The sequence below is a fragment of the Lagopus muta genome, chromosome 2, assembly GCF_023343835.1.
Source record: "Lagopus muta isolate bLagMut1 chromosome 2, bLagMut1 primary, whole genome shotgun sequence".
Taxonomy (NCBI): domain Eukaryota; kingdom Metazoa; phylum Chordata; class Aves; order Galliformes; family Phasianidae; genus Lagopus; species Lagopus muta.
The window spans coordinates 73,720,095-73,728,229 of NC_064434.1; the positions used below are offsets into that span (position 1 = coordinate 73,720,095).

The 8,135-nt window shown below is 38.5% G+C and overlaps 1 long non-coding RNA gene across 3 annotated transcripts; it reads left to right on the forward strand.

Annotated features, from left to right (window-relative positions):
- Positions 1 to 2,174: 2,174 nt before the first annotated feature.
- On the forward strand, positions 2,175 to 7,559 carry LOC125689296 (uncharacterized). 3 transcript variants are annotated; one of them, XR_007375174.1, is made up of 4 exons: positions 2,175 to 2,204; positions 4,771 to 5,022; positions 6,849 to 7,023; positions 7,473 to 7,559. It is a non-coding gene; the product is annotated as an uncharacterized LOC125689296 (long non-coding RNA). The 3 variants fall into 3 exon arrangements; XR_007375173.1 differs by having other exon boundaries at positions 7,346 to 7,555; XR_007375175.1 differs by having other exon boundaries at positions 6,852 to 7,023; positions 7,346 to 7,555.
- Positions 7,560 to 8,135: the final 576 nt, after the last annotated feature.

An 8,135-nucleotide genomic window follows, 5' to 3' on the forward strand; every position in this document is an offset into this window, starting at 1 on the left:
TGGACATATGACTTAAAATTATTATATAGCCTAAAAATATACTAAGAGCAATATAACATCACAGGGTGACTTACAAAGGGTATATGAGCATATATGCAAATAACAGATGAGAAAGCAAATACACTGTAAATGTAAAAAATTTTTACATTTAAAGCTTGAAAATTTCCTCAAAGAATGTAAAAAATATCACTGTCCTGTGGAAAAAAAAGAAAATCTTACCTACTTTCAGAAGCTAAATTTCAAAATTTTGATGGTGTATTTAGCTGCAAAAGCTCATTATGAATATACTTAAAAGGCATGAGGAACACAATATTGGAAAATGTTATCACTTCTAACATAATTTTTTTTTTTAGAATTAATAAATTGTCTTCAGTATAAAAGGGTACCTACACTTAGACAAAGATCCTTGTACTTCCTTAGTGGCTTCTATTCTGACTCCTTTCCTATGCTGAAACCTTCCATATTTATTGTTTCCTTATTACATAATTTCCTTTTCCCACAGGTTAAACGTATGTTGCTTACCATGATTTCTAACTTTTGCTAAACTTTTACTTATTTTCTTTCTGAAGGATATTTTATTTGACATTTTGTGTAACCTTATGCCATTTAGCACTTATACACCAACCAAATGAATGAAGATTAAGTGATGGGACTAAAGCAGTACAGAAGTACAAACAGTGTGAGCACAGCCTGCCCTGAGAGCTCTGCACAGAGGTCAGTGACATAAAAAGTCTGTCCTTCATGGGCCTGTCATTTCATAGCTACCTCCTTTATACTTTCCATGGTATTTGCACCTTGATCTCCAGAGGTCTTACAGTTTCCCAGCTACACTTCCACAGCCCTGTGGAACAGCATTAATCCACTGCTCTTGACTCATATTGATTTGGTTGTGTGAGCAATGTAACCTGTTCTGACAGAACCTCTCTGAATGTGCTATGAAGTCAGAGGTTTTCCAGCCATTTTTCACTCAAGTGAACACAAAATAGTCTTGCTGTGCCAAAAAATAACAGGCCATCACACTAAGTGGTAATATTTGTGTTTACACTTAGGGTCATAATACTGTCATGACACAGCTAACAGCTGCAAGGTAGGCAGCTCTGGAAAAAAATATCTCTACAAACTGTAAAATTTCATCAGTCCTGCTACTACAAGATCCTGGATTTGCTTTCCTGAGGGCTTCATATAATGCATCTGAAAGGATCTATGCCTTCCTTTTCATAAAAATTTTGGAACACAAAATAGACGAAAGTAAACCAGAGCAGTTAGTATAATAACCATTTGGGTCACTTTATATTAACATTGCATATCTAACAGTCTGTCTATCAATACGTACATTTGTAGTGGGTAGTTTCTTAGTTTTTAGCTGTCTATAGTCTCTACAAAAATATGCATGCTTATCAGCGTGTGTAAGTTTTAGGTCTTGGCTTCACACAGCAAAATCAAATATTTACAAAATGTGTATAATAAAATCTTCCATTTATTAGTGTGATTTATATTTAATATCAGTGTGTAATAGATTCATAAAGCGTCAGCATAGCCATTTGTTTGTACTTTTCAAATGCTTAGAATTTTTGGGGGGGAAAAGCGTGTGGGGAAAAAAATTATCAACTCTATACTCTTGCAGGGCCTTTATCTCACCAATAAACTTTCTGAAGTTGTGCACACAACTTTCAAAACAGGTCCCCAAGGACAAAAATAAAATAGAATCATAGAATCCTTAAAGTTCGAAGGACCTCTGAAAGCCATCTAGTCCAACTCTCCTGCAGTGAAGAGGGACACCACAGTAAGATCAGGTTGCCAAGGGCCTGATCCAGCCTAACCCTGAAAGTCTCCAGGGACAGGGCATACACCATATCAGGGCCTTAGCACCACCACCACCATGGTAAAAGATTTTTTCCTCATATCGAACCTAAATCTACTCTCCTGAAGTTTGAAATGCATGGTTGAAATTAAGATTAGACACAATCAGAATGTCAAGAATAAAGTACTGTATTGCAAATGCTAAGTCACAGCCAGAATCAGCGATTGAGAACTTGGTAGGAAGGCGGGGCCAACCCAGGGGAGCTCAGGTGCATGGAATACACCTGAGTGACTGGAAAGGGTGGGGCCAGGATCCACCCTTTTCCAGACCTCATTTAAGGGTTGGAAGTGGTAGTAAGGGTTTCTTTTGCTGGAGATCACCGTAAACCTGAGGCCTTCTGAAGGTAAGCAGCTCTTTTCCTTCATTTCTGTAGCTGCTGCACTAGGGCTTGTTCTAATTTGTTGCAGCCAAAGACTTTATTGCCCTGCTATTATTGTGGTACTTTCTATCCCTTTATGGCATTACAACTACAAAAGAAAAATTAGAAGTCTGATTTCATTGTATATTATAAGATATAAGCTGTGTCACACCCTCTATCCTGCCTCGCTTTTAGGTCCAAGAGCTTTTCGGATGTGTGTTTCTTAAGCTCTTATCCCAACTGATTAATATATAATATTATCTGGTGGTATGACTCAGAAGAATTTATGGGCATGACTTCTGCATTTGGATATAAATATGAGCACAGGAAACATATGAAAAATCCACAAGTGACTCGGATGGAGATAATTAGACTCATATTGATAGCTGTTTTAAAAGCTCTTGATTTATGAACGTTTTAATAGCATAATTCACACAAAATTAATTATACTGTAAATTTCAAATAGTGGATCCTGAGCATTTATAGGCTGTTTATGTAACAATTTTTATTTAAGGTCCTCAAAGTGGATCACAAAAATGAATTTATTACAAAAATTAAAAAATCTTGCCTCCCTTCAAAACACTATTTCATCTTCTGGCTGCCCCAGCACAGAAATGAGCATTTTTCAGGAACCGTATGGGAAATAGCTTCAGCCACGTGCACCAGATTTTCAAATAGATAATTTCTACCTGAACATAAAGGTCTCAGGGAAGCAGCCACATCATTCTCCTGCACTGTTGAGCTGCAATGATTTTGCTGCAGTGATGCACCTGACTATATGTAAGGGATTTCTGTGAGAACTTTTAATACTTCTAATGATGATCAAGTGTTATAGTCTTTAATTTTTTTGAATATCTGCAGGACAGTACTTGTTGCTACCTTGTCTGTAGCATGACATACTCCACTGAAGTGGTACTGCAAAGAAATGCAGGCATTCCTGTATGGAGTGAATTGGAAAATCATGTGTTTTTCATTAGCTGTAAGAGGACTCTGAGACAGCTGGTTTATGGTATTACAAAGTATATGAAAAGCCTTGACAGGCTTTGACTCTGTGCTTGAAGAATCAGTGAAGTACTTGCCATTCTGCTGTGACTGATGAATGGGAATTCTATGGCTCAGAGAAGGTGTGGGGCTTTGAACACAGGCACTTTCACTTTTGTACAAATGGGCACTTGCTAATTTACTCCTGCTCTATTGTCTGTTTGTGGTTCATTAATGAATCTGTGTTGGTCGCAGCCTCCCAGAGATGTTTTGCAACATTTCTTGAATCACAAGCAGCTGGTCTGCTGTAGGAGCACAGAGCACAACTCCAGTCCTCCTCACTCTGTCCTCTTCAGTGCAGGGCCAGCCCAGGAGTCAGTGGGGGGAGTAGGAGCCAGTTCCAGAGTGGGATAGCCACCTTCCACGGGTCTACACACTGAGAATGGGCTGCAGCATAAGATTAGCAGGAAATCAGTGCTAACATCAAATCGTGTTTTCTGAGCTTTGCCACAGTTTGATTACCTTGGTGGCACTTCCGAACTGATTCTTCTAAAAACTTTTCTTTCCAATTTCTAAGTCATTACACTTTCAAAACAGTTGTGTAGGAATTTTCGTTGTTTCTAGCAAAACTAGTAGAAAGAGAATTATTTATATAGTAAAGAGTAGCAAACACATATGTTCTGAAAAAGTCAGATCAATCATCTAAAAATATAACCTGCACTTTAAAGGTGAAGTTTTTCAGGAGCTGCACGAATTGGCAAAATGCTGATTTGTCTCTGTTGCAATCACTTCTTCCAGATCATTTGATACCCTGCAGAAGAATTTCCTCACCATATTCTGTCTAAGAACTGGACTCAATCAATCTCAATCAATTTCCATTAGTGAGAAAGCTGTCTTAAAAAAAAAAAAAAAAGCTGGTTAATTCACCATAGAAGAAACACCATTTTATTTGTTTTAAATCTGTCCAAAATGAAATTCATGCTGACTTAAGAACAAGTAACTGAGATGCAGAATTGCTAAGGATATGTGAATGAGTATTTTTCTCCACTCAGAGTTACTCTTCCAAAAATTTTCTATTCTCAAAAACTGAACTAATGAACTTTTCTTTTTCCCAAGGTGTTTTCCAAAACACATTGATCTCATGGTACCAGTTCACCCATAGACGTATAGTAGGTTAACCTTGGCTGACAGATGCCTACCTAGCTAGGTAGCTACCTAGCTAGATGCCTACTCTTACTCCCTTTTCTTGACAGTCTGGAAGGAAATATTGAATGAGAAGCTCATGGCTTGATGTAAGGACTAGGAGGTCCTTAATGAATTACACTCATGGATAAAACAGTTCAAACCTGGGGAAAAATGATTTCATTTCTTGATAAATTGAGTTAGAGTTGAATGATGAGAAATAAAGAGAAAATGCAAACACTTCTCCCTTCCTTCCCCCTCCCTCCCCAGCTCATTTCCGGCTTTTCTAACTTATTTCTTGCGTTCCATATAGCACCTAGGGCTGAGGAATAAGAGCTGTTTTCTGCCACTCCATCTTTCTCACTTTTTTTCCCCCTCTCTTCTCCAGCATGGGTCCTCTCTCTGGGCTGTGATAATTCACGATAAATCTGCTTCACACAGGCTGCAGTATCTCTACATCAACTTGCTACGGTTTGTGGTCCATCACATGCTGAAGAGTGGATATCTGCTCTGCCAAGATGTCTTCCATGGGCAACAGGGAATCTGCTCTGGCTTCTGGAGCACCTGCTTTCTCTGCTCTGGCAGTGTGTCCTGCAGTACGCATGTCTTGCAGTTGGACTGAGGCATCAGTTGGAAGTAGGTATGTCTGGCATGGGACCACCCCTTTGCCAACACCTCACCATGTAAAGCCCCTTACGTGGGGCACAGCACAGTCCAGTGGCTTTTCTGTATCTTTGCTTTGTTTGTCACGGAGCTTGGTGGAGTGTTGGAAAACTCATGTTTTGATTCTTAAAAGCATTTGAGATATGATAAAGTGTTTATAACAAGGAGCAAGTGTTTAGATAGATACTCTCAAGTAACAGCTTGGTTCGCAATATCTGGTTTGCAATAAATGCTTAGACAATCTATTGGAATTTTTGTAATTTATTATCAGTTAAAATAAGATTCTCAAAACTAAACCTTGCCAACCTGAGTAATCTGTAAATTTTTGAGTTTAAAATATTTTGTCTTAAATGTTAAGAAATTTATGCTGAGCAACATTATCTGCTCTGATTTTTGCCCAGCAGATTCTCTGACAACTGCAACTTTACTGTGTCACCTTTTATGTCTGATTGATAGCCCTTCTCTAAGTCAGAGTCTAAGATTAATGATCCAGATCCCTAGTCTTGGTCACCTGATTCCCAAGAAGGACTTGGATTTGAATTATGAAGGTTAAAAAAAAGAAAATATTTTTCTTGTCTTGCAATGGCTGAAAGGTCATTCATGAGCACAAGTGGTTTAAATAATTTATTGTGAGTTACTGAGACATAACAGTTACTGATCTGTCTTTCACTACAGTGATGTTGTATTTTCTTAACTGTGTTTTTTTTTCTACTGCGTTAGAATTAAATATTCTGCAGTAACCAAAAATGCTTAAGTGCACTTTGTAATGATGCATCAGACCTTTGTCTTTCATAGTCTGACTAATAGAAAAGTGCCTTTATATGACTACCTTTTTAAAAAATAAATGTTCTGTTTGGGAATGGCATGCATTTATCAGATTTGAGTGCATCATTTATTTCTGAAGTAGCCTGTGCCTACTCACTTGATTTGAGACTCCAGTGCTGATCTTTTTGGACTTCTGTGTTGACATTGAGAGTGTTCACTCATTAAGCTTGTCTTTATTTTGTATGCATCATTGTTTGATACATACATGCCTACTATGTCTTTTAGTAACTCTGAGAAGTTGCCTAGAAGTTAAAAATCACTCTCTTGGCTGCTGGAATTTCACAACTTTCATTATGTCTTCAAGACAACTAACAAAATCTTTTTTCCCCCCATTTAACTTAAAATATTTATATAACCTGAAGATATTCTGGATCTTATTCCCTGAGAGAATATGAAAGCTTGATCTCTTGACAAGCGTACTTACCAAAATGTTTTTCCAATTTCTTATTTTTTTTGAATGCAAGTTCTTCCTTGACTATAACTGTAAATGATTCTGGTTGCTGTGCAAAACAACCAGAACACCTTTCTTCTTCCATCTGCTTTCTTTCCTTGTCCTTTGACAGTGAGAAATGACTATAGACAGGAGTTAAGATCTCATCATGAGGATAAGGCCATCATGGCCTTTAGTTCAAGGAAAAAGTAGTATTAAACAATCATATAATTAAGAAGTAGCTGGAAAACAAAACCATATCAGAAAGAAAAGGAAGCATGGGATTCTACTACATGTTTGTTATGCTCCATGCTGAACCAGCCCCCACACTGGCCACTTTTTAATGATGAAGCCCATTCCAGCCTGAAGCCGTCAATTCTTCTGTGTCCCTCTGAGTGGTCCAGGGGTCCATGGGCTGCCACAAATTCCCATGTTTCAGCTCTACAGCCCAGCTACTCCCTTAAGCCCCTAGAGTCTTACTCCTCCTCTGTCTTACTCAGTGTGTCCTGCCCAGGCTGAACTGGACACTCTTGGGGCTGTTCCTTCAGCAGGGCAAGAAGTGGAAGCTGAAGGTGAAGAAGCAAAGTGAAAGAATGAGAAAACGCAGCACTGAATAGAAGAAATGGGGGAAAAGGTTTTAAAAACAGAAGTGCTGCTGCTACAAAGGCTGATGCTCAAGTTGTACTTCTGCTGGCCATTAAAGGGAACCAGAGGAGGACTAAGGTATGTTCGTTTTCGTTATGTTAAGGAATGCATCTTAATTTCTGTGTGCCTTACTGCTAAATCTGTTATTATTTTATCCATTTAAAAAAAAGAAAAAGGAATAATTATATTGAGCTGACAAAGGAGTCAAAAGGATTAATTAATTGAAATTCAAGTGTTACAAAAATCCAATAATTAAGTTACAAGTAATAAGCCTGGAACTGGAGTTCTTGTTGTAAGTAGGCTGGCTTTATGTAGACAACACACTTTTTCTGTTAGACTGTGTATGTATATAACTTTCAAATGTTATACTCAAAGTTACTTGAAATGTTTATCATTTCAGAAATTTATGAACTACTTGCATCCTTGTTCAACATTCTCAGAAACTGTTGTGAAATGTGAATACAAGTGTGTTCTCAAGTCTATTAAACAGTAGAAGAAGCCATAGAACTTGCCTTTTTTCTTTCAAGGCTGCTCCCTTGGTTGGCCTTAGTGATGACTGTGATCATCTGCCAATGAAGCTGTTTTGACTTTGCTTGCACAGTGAGTATGACCTGGCTTTATGGATGAGTGTACAGTTTGCATTGATTTACATCACACAAAAAAATAAATCAGATGAAACAGCGCGAGCAGATTGTGCCAGACTGACTTGATCCCTTATTTTGGACAAGATAAGTATTCTCTTGATAAGGATAACTCTGTAGATTTGATCTCTTTGGCACTCAGTAAAGCTTTTGGCGTAGTGACACATGGGGAATTGTTCACTAAGCTGAAGAGGATGAGGATTAGCAAAATAATATAAATACAGTAAGGCACAGGCCAAATGGGGGACAATGAGATGCTTTATGCTGACAGTCAGCTGGATGGATGGATGCTGCTCGTGCACTTCCTCAGGGAACAGCAGCCCTTCACCCTTGGCTGAGTAGAGGGATCTGCCAGTGGGGCTCCCTGGGAGATGACACTTCGGGGCACTGCCAGTACTGACTGATGAGCGCCTGATAACCACATGAGAAGTAATTATGAGGGCATAGTAGAACATAACGTGGGAAATATGGTAAGGTGAAATGGTGTAATGCCTGCAGGGGGTAAATACAGGAATTTCTGCTATGAGCTGGGAGCTATCACCTGGAAAC